Genomic DNA, 14804 nt, shown 5'->3' with positions numbered 1-14804 from the left:
TATCGAAAACCTCCAGACACAAAAGAAGGGTCAATCTAGTCCAAACTCGACATTCAGGAGCTAACCACGCTGACAGAATTTTCATCCGAGCGCGTTTACTTAGAATGTTGACCAAAGTCAAACTTAGGCTTAAACTTAACGTTAAAACGCCTAATCGCACCGACTCACACTGAAAACCTCGGGAGTCATGACGACCATGCTACTAGCCTAAAATGACCCTTCCGGAGCTGATGGAATTGTTAGAATTGGATTCCGATGTTATCTTCTTGAACTTTTGATCGAAAATTATCGTTCAAGGTTCATAAGCTCCAAAACACAAAAACTCGCACCAAGACCAAACGAACGACCAAGAGGGTCATTACAATTATCAAATATAGTTGGTAGTTCCAAACATAATTGCTGCTTCTAAATTCTTGTTTGGAATTACATCCACCTCAGTACTTTGCTTTCTTGATTCTTTTTCCTGTGACAAAATAATATTCTTATCAATCATTAAATTAGATTTAGTTTCACTCAACGAATATTTTCCCTTTCTTAATCAGACAAAAAGATACATGGCCATGAAATAGGAATATATTTAGTAGAACAGAATTAATTAGGTGTCCTATTTTTATGTGGAAGTAAAAATTTAAAAATAGTCAAGAAAAAAATGAAAGAATTTTTTTTTTTTTGAAAATAGGATAAAAAGAATTGTAAGATAATCGAATTAAAACAGAAGAAATATTATTTTTATATCAAAATCTTATTGCTATAATCCATGTTTGAAAACCAAATGACAGCTAAGAAAATTAAAAGAGAGACATAAGAGTAAAAAACTAGGGTGGAAACCCTCCTCCCCATTATCACTTACCTCCTTTGTATCATCATGACTCATGAATTCAATCAGTAAATATATTAACATAGATAAATAACAAATAAAGAACTAGAAAAACATGGAATCTTTTTGGTGGTGATGGAATTAAAAAGATGAAGCAAGTAAAATTAATGAAAAAACATGTTTCCAGAAAATCAAGAAGAATCAAAACAACCTCTTCCTCCGTTTTGGTAAGAGAAACCTTGAACCTACGTAGAGTGTTCGCATCACAAAGCCTCAATTGAGGCCTAGGGGGTTGTGGTTGGCATCTTCTAGAAGAAGCTAGATCAGATGGAGGCAATTGCTGAGCATTTGCAGAATCAACGACGTGTTGGGGAATTGATGAGATGAGAGTGGAATCATGTCGAAAATCAAAAAATGAAACAAAGAATTTTCTCCAGAGGGTTCCTTTAACCCAACCATCTTTAAAGAGACATCTTATATGGGCTGCTATGGCTTGGTTGAATAAACTTTTCTTCCACAATAAATGCATTGAAATATCGATACACCATCTTGTCTCTTCATTTTCATTATTTTGGGGAGCGGATGAGGAGTATTTATACAAAAGGGAAAAAATAGGGGGGGAGGGGGTTGGATTTGGAGATCAAATTGCTTTGATTCCAATTTTGGATATATTAGAATATAGTTGATTGTTTTAATTAAGTTCTTTATATGGCATTAATGCATTTATTATATATGTGAATCTATCTATATATAATAGGAGAAGAAAAAATGCCTACGTGTCAGCACCACAAAAAAAGAGAATTTAAGAATTATTAAAATTAATTTAAAATCTAAAAGTAAAAAACTAAAAAATAATGAAAAATTCAACAGGCAGTTTTTACAGCTTTTTTTAAAATAAAAAATAAAAAATTTACAGTTACCTTAATTGTATATATCTAGGAGAAGAAAAGATGACACATGTCAAAAGAAAATAAAAAAAGAAAAGAAGATTAAAATTTTTAAAAGAAAAAGATTACGAAAACTGTAAATAAGGATAAATTTGCAATTCAAATTTACGTGAAACTTTAACTGCCATTTTTGAATAATTAAATAATTCAAAAAAATTTATCAAAGAAAAAAAAGTTACTGTTTCAGTTTTTTTTAAAAAAAATTAAATATATAAAATGGATGGAAAAAAAAGGTACTTATCTATCTATATATATTACAATATTTATTATCTATAAAAAAATTACTATTTTGTTTTATAAAGATTTTAAAGTAATTTTTACAATTAAACTTTTTTATTCAAAGAAAAAATTTACTGTTTTAGTTTTTTTTTTTTTTTTAAATAAATGTATAAAACGGATGAACAAAAAAAGTACTTATCTATCTATATATATTACAATATTTATATATAAAAAAAACTAACCTACCAACATGATAAGTATTGTTTTAAAGTTTAAATTGAAATCAATTATTTTGCTCTATTTTGCCTCCTCCTTTGTAGCAAATGCACGTACATGCCTCCCTTTAAATAGCATAAAAAAATAAAATATTATATCAACGGAAAAATTGTAGGCAATAAATCCACATTTTTTAAAATTTGAAATCAATTATAACTGCTCAATACAGTTTTAAATTTCATCATTATAGAAAAATTATTATATATATATATTCCTACAGATCTTTTACACAACAAAGAAGCAGTAGGAATATTTGTAGGTTAAATTCACCTAAGAACAAATCATGGATTCAATTAGTATATGCTACGGAAAGAGAATTGACCGTTAACCATTCTTCAAATTCTTGATCATTTATTTCACATACAATTTGGTAAAGTATATGTACATCGATTGATATTTTTCATGCTTGAAGTGTTTGCAAATGTATTATAAGGTACATTAAATTAAATTTGACTTAATTTTCAATACTTTTTAATCCGTAGTCATCTTGAAATTGCTCTAAACTCACAAATATGCCAACTCATATTTCTTATTGGAAACCATCTTAGAATTTATCTAATGCTATGAAAAAATTTAGTAGAACGCATACAATTTTTATATATAAATTTGGTTAGAATTTTTTTTTTTTTTTGCTTTTTATTTATCTAAATGAAAAAATATCATGTCAGAGATGCTATTACTTGGTTTTGATTTCTTCTCTACAAAGTTAAAGATCATGATTCAAATTCTATTCATACATTTGAATTAAATATTTTAAGAAAATATCAAAAAAAATTATGACTTTGAATTATGAAATAAGTTTAGCTTTTAACTGTTCTTCACATTTATAACTTCTACATATATAATAACTTTCTTTTCAACACAGATTTTTAATGCAATAAATCATAAATTTCAGGAAATTATAGTAAATGAACTCTAAAATTTTGGATTACTCTTAATAGAGTGGATTGAGTTTTAAAATTTTGGAATGATAATGTTTACTAATCAATATACTATATTGTATTTCCGATAAGTCTATTGCATTTTGATGTTGAGAAATAGGCCTCTTGATATGACAGAAGAAGAAATATATGAATTAGAATTGACCAAAATAATGTAGACTTCAAATATTACATGTTCCTAAGTGATTACAATAAATTCTAACTTTATCCTTAAATATTCATTAATTTATATATTAATTTGTTTAAAATATGAATTGGTCCCAATTAAAATTTTGAAATAACATATACACTATTTTTAAAAGAGTATAATGTATTTGAATTTTTTACCTATTCCTAAAAGTAAATTTTCTCGGGATTAGAAGAGATTACTGAAAAAAAAAAAATAAAAAATAAAATAAAATAATAATAATAATAATATATATATATATATATATATATATATATATATATAGGCTTTCAAGCACATTTTTCTAATTAAATCTATCTATCTATATATAATCGGAGAAGAAAATATGCATGCGTGTCAGCACCATAAAAAAAGAGAATTTAAGAATTATTAAAATCTATCTATATATAAAAGGAGAAAGCGCCACAAAAAAAAGAGAATTTAAGAATTATTAAAATTAATTTGAAATCTAAAAATAAAAAAAATTAAAATAGAAAACACTACAAAAATAATGAAAAATTCAACAAGCAGTTTTTACAGTTTTTTTTAAAAAATAAAAAATATACTGTTACCTTAACTGTATATATCTAGGAGAAGAAAAGATGACACATGTCAAAATAAAAAAAAAAAGATTAAAATTTTTAAAAGAAAAAAATTATGGAAAACTGTAAATAAGGATAAATTTGCAATTCAAATTTACGTGAAACTTTAACTGCCATTTTTGACTAATTAAATAATTCAATTTTTTTTATCAAAGAAAAAAAAGTTACTGTTTCAGTTTTTTTTTAAATAATTTAAATGTATAAAACGGATGAACAAAAAAAATATTTATCTATCTATATATATTACCATAATTATTATCTTAAAAAAATTACTATTTTGTTTTCAAAAATATTTTAAAGTAATTTTTACAATTAATTTTTTTATCAAAGAAAAAAAAGTTACTGTTTCAGATTTTAAAAATAAAATAATTAAATGTGTAAAACGGATGAACAAATAAAGTACTTATCTATCTATATATATTACCATATTTATTATCTATATATTATCTATTAAAAACAATTACTATTTTGTTTCTAAAAAGATTTCAAAGTAATTTTTACAATTAAATGAGAAACAATTTGAAAACAGTTCTAAAAAATAGGGTGTCTGATTCCTTTTTTTGGGGCGAAAGTTATCATAATTTTAATTTGAATAATACTAATAATTAAATTAAAAAATAAAATTAAATACATATCTGCACACAAAAAAGATGAAAAATACGACCCCCCCCCCTCCCACTTCCTTGGTAACACAACATTTTAAAATTTTAAATTTTATTTTCAGTTTTTAATAATAATAAAAATTTTATTTTTGTAATGCCTAAATTTTTCGTATTCCTTGATACTATCTATGTATTACGCGGATATATATGAGGAGGTTGAACATTATATTCACTATATCGAAACATGTGAATAATAAAATATAAAAATATAATAACTTAATAATAAAATTTATAAAATAATTTTGGTTTTAAAATTATAACTTTTAAAATATCCGCGCAACGCGCGGGAACGAATACTAGTAAGAAGAAATTAGATCTCAATAAATCACAAATTTTCATATTTATTTTTTATTTTGGGCTAAATACCCTAAACATAGCGCTTTATTTAGAACCCCCTAAATAATTAGAAATTTTAACTACCCCTCTAAATTTGGTTATTTGATAGTCTTTACCCCATACAATATTGTCCTAAGAGAAAGGAATACACTAACTTGTCACGTAGAAGTTTTGTTCACTTGTCATTTTTTGGACTATTTTTTTTAAAAAAAAAAAATGGGGTCATCAATTTTTTAAAAGAACCTTCTAGAATTTCACTTCTTAAGAAAAAAATTAGGGATGATGAAATAGATATTTTACAATAATATCTTCTTAAGAAGGGGAGGGGGGGGGTGGTCATTGTGTATTAAGGTTATTTCCTAAATATTGCTTTTTTTAATGGTTGTAAGCATTAAGAACTTGCATTTATTCGAACTAAAAGAAGTTAAGATTTTAAAAAAGGATCATTAACATGGATTTGGAGATACCAACCTCCATCTAATAGCTTGAGCTCAAGAGGGGATAGCTAACCTGAGGTTTTTGATAAATGAACAAATTAATTTGACACCCAAGTGCCGACAAGGACTTAAGGTTATATTTTCTTAATTGGGCCGAGATGCTTTAGGAGACTTATACATTCATCAACTTTGAACAATGAACACACCTACATGAGTTGATAGTAAATAATCTGTTAGAGTTCGGATATCTAAGAATTGTAACCCTAGTTCATCTTTATTATTGATTAAAATTCAAATACTTAAAGTAGTTAGTATTTCTCCTTTCAAAAAACCTCAATTTTTCAATAGTAAATACTAAGTAGAATTTAGATCGCAAAATATAAAAGATCTCTAACAACACTCTTGACCTCAACCTAGCTAGATTACTATATTTTGCAATCGGTCGCTTTAATCCCATAAAAAGGTGTAGTTTGGACAACATCAAGAGATCGATTATGCCAAGTAAATTCTATTATCCTAATGAGAATTCATCAAACAAGACTTACAGTCTTAAGATCATGCAAAACTAATCTTGTTTAATAGTATTGCTGAATGATCTAAAAAGAGATAGCCACATTATTATTCATATATTTAGTTAGATACTTCTGTACTGATGATTTGAGAATTACATTGAAAACCACAACTATGACAATTCATGTCATTGAAAACCTAAGATCTCAAGTAAAAGTACAACTAAAAAATTATATCATATGTTTAATCAATATTTTCAAATATAGTTGGTAGTTCCAAACATGATTGCATACTGCTTCTAAATTCTTATTTGGAATTACCTCCACCTCAGTGCTTTGCTTTCTTCATTCTTTTTCCCGTGACAAAATAATACTCTTTATCAATCATTAAATTAGATTTAGGTTCATTCAACAAATATTTTCCCTTTCTTAATCAGACAAAATGATACATGGCCATGAAATAGAAATATATTTAGTGGAACAAAATTAATTAGGAGGCCTATTTTTATGTCAAAGTAAAAATTTACGAATTGTCAAAAAATATGAAAGAAATATATATTTTTTTAAATAGGATAAAAAGAAATGTAAGAAAATCGAATTAAAACAAAAGAAATATTATTTTTATATCAAAATCTTATTGCTATAATCCAGGTTTGAAAACCAAATGACAGCTAAGAAAATTAAAGGAGAGACATAAGAGTAAAAAACTAGGCTGGACACCCTCCTCCCCACTATCACTTTACCTCCTTCGTATCATCATGACTCATGAATTCGATCAGTAAATATATCAACATAAATAAATAACATTCAAAGAACTAGAAAAACATGAAATCTTTTTTAGTGGTGAAGGAATTAAAAAGATGAAGCAAGTAAAATTAATGAACAAACTTGTTTCCGTAAAATCAAGAAGAATCAAAATAACCTCTTCCTCCTTTTTGGTAAGAGAAGTCTTGAACCTACATAGAGTGTTCGCATCAGAAAGCCTCAAATGATGTCTAGGGAGTTGTGGTTGGCATCTGCTAGAAGAAGCTAGAGATAGAGGCAATTGTTGTGTATTTGCTGAATGATTGGGGAATCAATGATATGAGAGTGGAATAATGCTGAAAATCAAAAACTGGAACAAAAAAATTTCTTTGGGGGGTTCCTTTAATCCAACCATCTTTAAAGTGACACCTTGTATGGGCTGCTATGGATTGGCTTGAATAAAAATTTCTTCCACAATAGATGCATTGAAATATCAATACACCATCTTGTCTCTTCATTTTCATTACTTTCATTTTCATTATTTTGGGGAGAGGATGAGGAATATTTATACAAAAGGGAAATATTAGAAGAGGCCCGGGTGGGGTGGTGGTGGTTGGAGTTGACTGTTTTAATTCATTTCTTTATGTGGCATTAATGCATTTATTATATAGGTGAATAAGAAGAAATTAGATCTTAATAAATCACAAATCTTCATATTTATTTTTTGCCTAAGAATACAAAATACTCTTTAGAAAAATAATTTATGATCCGAAAACCAATCTCGATTATCGATCTAGGATCAGACCATCCAAACTAGGACACAACCTCGACGACCGTTTCAAAATCTAACCCAGGTCCTAACCCAGACTTCTGATCCTGAAATATATTTCAAAAATGTCACGACCCGAGCCTACACCCTGGACGTGGCCGGCACTCGAAGACCATTGCTGGTCCCCAAGCGAACCCTCATCCTGGCTGACTACAAGTGGAAAACTGATTCAAGCATACAAAGCTTAAAAACTGAAATAAAAGTTCATAAGACTTAAATACAAACTTTAAGTCCAAAGAAAACTATGTATAATAAAATATATACAACTCGCCATAAAAAGGCAACTTTAGTCTTTAAAACATTTAACAAAATAAATGAAGACTTCTAAAACTCTACTGTCTATCTATGAAGCCTCTAAATGACAATGATGGAAGTCTGGACAATACCCACGACCTCCTAACAACTGAAAGTAAATGGAATCCTCCGGAAGCAATGAGGCTCACCATAGCTAACTCGAACTCTCGGATGTATCAACGAAGCTCCTGTTGATGATCCTGAATACCTGTGTCTGCATCATGAAAAGATGCAGGCCAAATGGCTCAGTACGTGGAATGTACGAGCATGTAAGGGGAATTCTAAAACATAAACATAAGCTTGAAACTTGATAAAAAGGAAACATACTTGCCTCTTTTCAATCTTACTCAACTCAAGGAATACTCCAAACTACTCAAACTTACTCAACTCAGAAGTACTCAAGGATAAGATACTCAACTCAGAGATTAGATACTCAACTCAAGGATATGATATTCGACTCAAAGATATGATATTCGACTCTGGATACTCAACTCTGGATACTCAACTTTGAATACTCAACTAAATATGACTGAACTCATTTCAATATAAAGCAATTTAAAACAAGTGCAATATAAAGAAACAAACTGTTTAAAAACATGCTGTCAAATCTGTGTGTATGCAAGGATACAACATAACTCTGAAATGTATATAAAAATACAATAAACTGATGTATATAAAAATACAATAACTTCTGTGGGAGTTTCTCTAACCGACAACCATCACATAAGAGCTATAGTGATGATACAGCGATCTACCTCACGCTGCCAGCGCATCCTATACCCGGCCAAAGGTATAGGACCTGAACTGCCTAATGGATCCACTAGTCTATTTCGAAAAAGGTTCATCTAAAAAGTATGACCCTTTTCTACCCATGGTGGCTACATGGTTTATGGAGGCTGTGAGTTGTCTAAACTCTCCCCCATATCGGTGCTCAATACTACTCCCAAAAATATACTAGCTCTTATGTTTTAAAAACATACTTCTTTCTGCTGATTTGAGATAATTGCTCAAAAACTTAGCTCAAAGGCTATCTTGGAAATCTCAGTTTCCCTGCTTGCTTCATTTAGAAAGCTATTACTCTTTTCTGAAAACTAGCCCGAAGGCCCTTTGGAAATCTCAGTTTCCGTTCTTATTTAAATGTGAAAACATTTATAAACTCTTTGGGAATACTTAGTCCCCATATACTTTTGAAGAAAAAGACTTCAAACTTTACTCTTTACTCTTTACTGAACTCAAAACTTAAGTCTTAAAACAAAGTTAAAACGTTTGTAAAAGACTTCTTAAAATATGGTTCATACCGAATTATGGACATGAACTACTCAATGCAAGGTTTTCAATAACCATAGATAGAACTCAAATACTTGGAACTCAAGAACTTCAATGATATTACTAATTTCAAGAATGCTCAACTCAGAGGGTTCGTGCGGAATTATAAGCATGAACGACTCAACTCAAAGACTCAAAGATACTTCTCTTCTCAAGACTGCTCGACTTATAGGATTCATGCGGAATTATGGGCATGAACAATTCAACTCAAAGACTTTATGGGTAACATGTAATAGTCCCATGCTTAGAAATATAATCTCAAAGGGGATTAGGAACTCAATACTCAAGACTTAGAACTTGAAGATACTACTCCTCTCAAAGATACTCAACTTCTGGAGTTCATGCGGAATTTATGGGCATGAACGACTTGACTCGTAGGTCTACATAACATTATGAAACTCATGTATGTGACTCTTCTCATTCTCTGACTTACTTCCTCAAAACTTAGTTCAAATCGATAGTTGATCTCAAAGGATTCACAATTGAACTCAAAGGCTTCCTTGAACTCTACTCTTAACTCTCTCTTGAATTTGAATTATGAATTCAAGAGTTATGATTCATGATATGAAGGATCTCAATAACAATATAGCTATTCGATAATTAGGAATATAACTTTTAAAAGAAACGTGAATTCAAGAACTCAAAATCAACTTATCTCAAGAATACTCAAATCTAGGGAAAGTTTCCTAGATTACTCTTTTACTGATCTGAAAGTAGATGTAGGGTGTGAGGACGAACTAGTCCAACACTATGATAGCCTTACATACCTAGAAGAACAAGATTATTGAAGAATCTTGAAGAATCTTTAAGAATCTTGAAGAAGAACTTGATTAGAAGCCTTGAAACCCTAGCTTGAAGGTAAACAATCAAGAAGACCTTTCTTGAGATTCTCGAGTTAGTTTCTTAAAATCTCTATAGCCAAAAATTATGATTTTCATGAGTGAAGATGAAAATCTGATTGTTTTGAGCTTTTTATTAGTCAAGAAATTCGTTGATGGTTTTCTTGGAGGTAAAAAGACAAAAACCGATTATTTTCAATATTTTCCCGTCGGCTAATTCGTAACAGCACTGTATAGGTTACTAAAATAGTCATAACTTTTTACTCAGATATTGGATTGACGTGAAATTGGTGGGGTTGGAAAGTAGATTCAATTACCTTTAATTGGATAGGTTATGGCTCACGTAACTCTTAATATTCTAAGAGATATGATCGTTTAAAGTTGACCTAAGCAGAATCTTACTTCAAAACTTAATAAACTTCAAGAATACTTATCAAGAACTCATCAAGAACTTAAATCCATAAATTTCAAGAACGAAATTACGCTGAATAAATCATGATTGGCATGTGGGTGAAAGAACCCAACACTATGGAAGCTTACATACTTCTTAGGGCTTAATCCCATGGTGACAATCCGCAACAACTCTCAAGCATCTCGACGAACGCTTCGATCCTTTCTCTTTTCTCCTCTTTTCTATTCTTCTTTTCTCTTCTTGAACTCTCAACTAAAACCCTAGGTGTAAACTAGGATTATAAAACTGAACCTAATAGGATTAGACCCTTAAGACCTTACTAAAAATGAATTAAATCTGATTTGGTAAGGAAAAGACCAAACTATCCCTCTAAAACCCGGTTTTGACTTTCCTTAACTGGACAGCCTAACTTCAAAAGGCCATAGCTCACTCATCCGACCTCGAAACTTATCAAACTCGGCGGCGTTGGAAAGATAATTCAAAGATGTTTCCTACGGTAACTGGTAGAACGCCTAAATCATCCTGAACTAGAAGTTATGGTCGTTTGAAGTCAACCCAAAACTCATACTTAGCTTAACTTGTAAAATTTCAGATTTTGCTATTTCCAATTTCATTCTTTTTGGAACTCAAGGTGCTACATCTAGTGACCTTAACACTAAAGAAATTTTAATTCCTCGGTAAAATCTCACTCACTACGAAGAAAGGTTCGGGTCTTAGCTCAAAAATTTTCTGGGGTGTTACAAAAAATAATTTTTAAAAATAAAATTGATGGGGTGGGGGGGGGGGGTGCTGAGGGGGTGATTGGGAGCTAGAGGTGGTGTTAAAAAAAATTAAAATTTGAAATATTTTCAAAAATATATTTTTTTTAAATTATTGGCAGGGGGGTTGAGGGGGTGCCTGAGTTTAGAGGTAGCATAATAAATGAAAAATAAATTTCTTTTAATTTTTTTTTTGATGAGTGGTGGNGGTAAGGTGTTGGTGTAAAAATATTTTTTTAAAATTTGAAATATTTTTCAAAATCAAATTTTGACGGGGTGGCCTTGATGGGGACACGAGTGGCGTAAAAATGAAAAATTTTAAATTTGAAATATCTTTCAAAAATAATGTTTTTAAAATAAATTAGACCATGGGTGGATGGTCGTGGGTTTAGGCTATGAGATGGGGTAAAAATGATATGTTAAAATTTTGAAATATTTTTCCAAAATATTTCTTTTTTTCTTTTGGGGAGAAGAGGTAGGGATGGTAGGGGTTGGATGAGGTCAAAATAATCTTAAAATTTGAAATATTTTTTAAAAATAATTTTTTAATTATTATTTTTTGTTTGGGAGGGGGGGGGGGGGNGGGGGTTTATTTGGGAGTAGGGGAAAAATATTTGAAATTTTTTGAAAATTTAAAAAATTTAATTTTTCTTTTGGATAGGGAGGTCAGGTACGGAGATGGGGCAGGGTATGAAAAAAAATATTGTAATTGAAGGATAAAATAGAGTTTTGGAAAATATTTTCCTCAATTTTTGAAGGGAAGTCATTTTCCTTAAAATATTGTAGTTGAAGGGTAAAATAGAGTTTTGAAAAATATTTTTTAAAAAATGTTTTCATTCATACCAAACGCACCCCAAATCTTAATTTTCTCAAATGAATATAAGAGTATAGCAATGCCTCAAGCAATCAACCTTGTTTAATAGTACTGCTGAATGATCTAAAAAGAGATAGCCACATTATTCACATATTTAATAAAAAACTTCAGTACTAATAATTTGAGAATTACATTCAAAACCACAACTATGACAATACATGTCATTGAAAACCAAATATCTCAACTAAAAGTATAACTCAAAAATTATATCATATGTTTAATCAATATTATCAAATATAGTTGGTAGTTCCAAACATGATTGCTGCATCAAAATTCTTGTTTGGAATTTCCTCCACCTCAGTGCTTTGCTTTCTTGATTCTTTTTCCTGTGACAAAATAATACTCTTTATCAATCATTAAATTAGATTTAGTTGCATTCAACAAATATTTTTCCTTTCTTAATCAGACAAAAAGATACATGGCCATGAAATAGGAATTATATATAGTGGAACAAAATTAATTAGGAGTCGTATTTTTATGTGAAAGTAAAAATTTAAGAATTGTCAAAAAAAAATGAAAGACGTTTTTTTAAAAAAAATAGGATAAAAAGAAAAGTAAGATAATCGAACTAAAACAGAAGGAATATTACTTTTATATAAAAATCGTATTGCTATAATCCAGGTTTGAAAACCAAATGACAGCTAAGAAAATTAAAGGAGAGACATAAGAGTAAAAAATTAGGCTGAAAACCCTCCTCCCCACTATTACTTTACCTCCTTCGTATCATCACGACTCATGAATTCGGTTAGTAAATATATCAACATAAATAAATAACAAACAAAGAACTAGAAAAACATGAAATCTTTTTTGGTGGTGAAGGAATTAAAAAGATGAAGCAAGTAAAATTAATGAACAAACCTGATTCCGAAAAATCAAAAAGAATCAAAATAACCTCTTCCTCTTTTTTGGTAAGAGAAGCCTTGAACCTACATAGAGTGTTCGCATCACAAAGCCTCAAATGATGCCTAGGGAGTTGTGGTTGGCATCTGCTAAAAGAAGCTAGAGATGGAGGCAATTGTTGAGCATTTGCTGAATCAACGACGTGTTGGGAAATTGATGCGATTTGAGTGGAATCATGTTGAAAATCAAAAAATGAAACAAAAAATTTCCTTTGGGGGGTTCCTTTAACCCAACCATCTTTAAAGTGGCACCTGGTATGGGCTGCTATTGCTTGGCTTGAATAAAACCTTCTTTCACAATAAATGCACTGAAATATCAATACACCATCTTGTCTCTTCATTTTTGTTACTTTTATTTTCATTATTTTTGGGAGAGGATGAGGAGTATTTATACAAAAGGAAAAAATTAGAAGAGGCCCGGGCGGGGGAGGGGGGGAGGTGGATTTGGAAATAAAATTGCTTTGATTCCTATTTTGTTTATATTAGAAAATATGTTGAATGTTTTAATTAATTTCTTTATGTGGCATTCGTGCATTTATTATATATCTGAATAAGAAGAAATTAGATCTTAATAAATCACAAATCTTCATTTTATTTTATTTTTTGGGATAAATATTCTAAACTAAGCGTTTTATTTAGAATCCCCTAAATAATTTGAAATTTTAACTACCCCTCTAAATTTGGTTATTTGATAGTCTTTATCCCATACAATCGTGTCCTAAGAGAAAGGATACACTAACTTGTCACGTAGAAGTTTTGTTCACTTGTCATTTTTTAAACTATTTTTAAAAAAAAATGGGGTTATCAATTTTTGTAAAAGAACTGGCTAGAATTTCACTTCTTAAGGAAAAAAACTTATTTGGCTTAAAATAACGAGATTCAACCAAATTTGTTTAATCTATCCCCACCCCCCACCCCCCAAGAAAAAAGGAATACACTGTTGAAATTATAGATAGGCATTATATTTGTATAAGATATAATAAGAATTACAGAGTAAGAACTTCATTATTCCGCAGAAACTTTTCATTGCACTAAAAAAAAAGAGAAGATTTAACTAAATAAGTTATATTAGATTTGTCCTGGAAACTTTTAAAAAATCACCGAAATAAATAGTTAGAAGAAATACACAACTGAAATCAATAAATCATTATACATAAATATGTGACACATAATTGTTTAAAATAGTCTATTTAGGAGTTGAGTTTTCAAAAAATAAAACAAAATTTTCCGCACATATCTAAGACTGTAGGCACTCACTTTGTTACTTGGTTAAAGGCTATCTTAAGTCGTTTCATGAAAAATGTTGTGTGAAAATGTGTTTCTATGAAAAATATTCTCTTTTAAAAAATATTTTGTGTTTATTAGTACTTTAGTTTCTAATTGAAAAATCTTTCCTGATAAAAAATAAAAAATATATATATATATATAAAAAAATCAGAACTCTCTCTAAATTTTGAAACTATTCATGAGCCACAACTTTTAACTCATGGTTAAGACTAATATTTTGGGGCTCTTATAGGCTTTGATATAAGGAGAATACTCAGATTCAATATATCTTTCAGGCTTGGTTCGAGGTAGTTGATGGTTGTTTGTTTCCCATTTATATTATATTATATATATATGTGTGCATGTTAACTGTTTTGTCCGTATTGCATGTGTAATGGTATATACTCATGCTACTCTTTTCCATTCTATATTCAGTTCAGAACTTCAGATTATGGTGGACTAATGGTAAGATTGGTCTAACCACAACATCTGAATACCTCATGTTCAAGTTTTTGAAAATTGCAATATACAACATCTTGGATGAAGAATGTGTGTACTTGATGAAATTTTAGGGTTAAACGCATACTGGAGTATAGACTGAAAGTGCAGGCTGACAAAGAATGAGATGAGGTGAAAGGTAAACATCCAAAT

This window comes from Solanum stenotomum, chromosome 5, assembly GCF_019186545.1.
Source record: "Solanum stenotomum isolate F172 chromosome 5, ASM1918654v1, whole genome shotgun sequence".
In the NCBI taxonomy this organism is placed as follows: domain Eukaryota; kingdom Viridiplantae; phylum Streptophyta; class Magnoliopsida; order Solanales; family Solanaceae; genus Solanum; species Solanum stenotomum.
Note: the sequence above shows the minus strand (reverse complement) of the source record.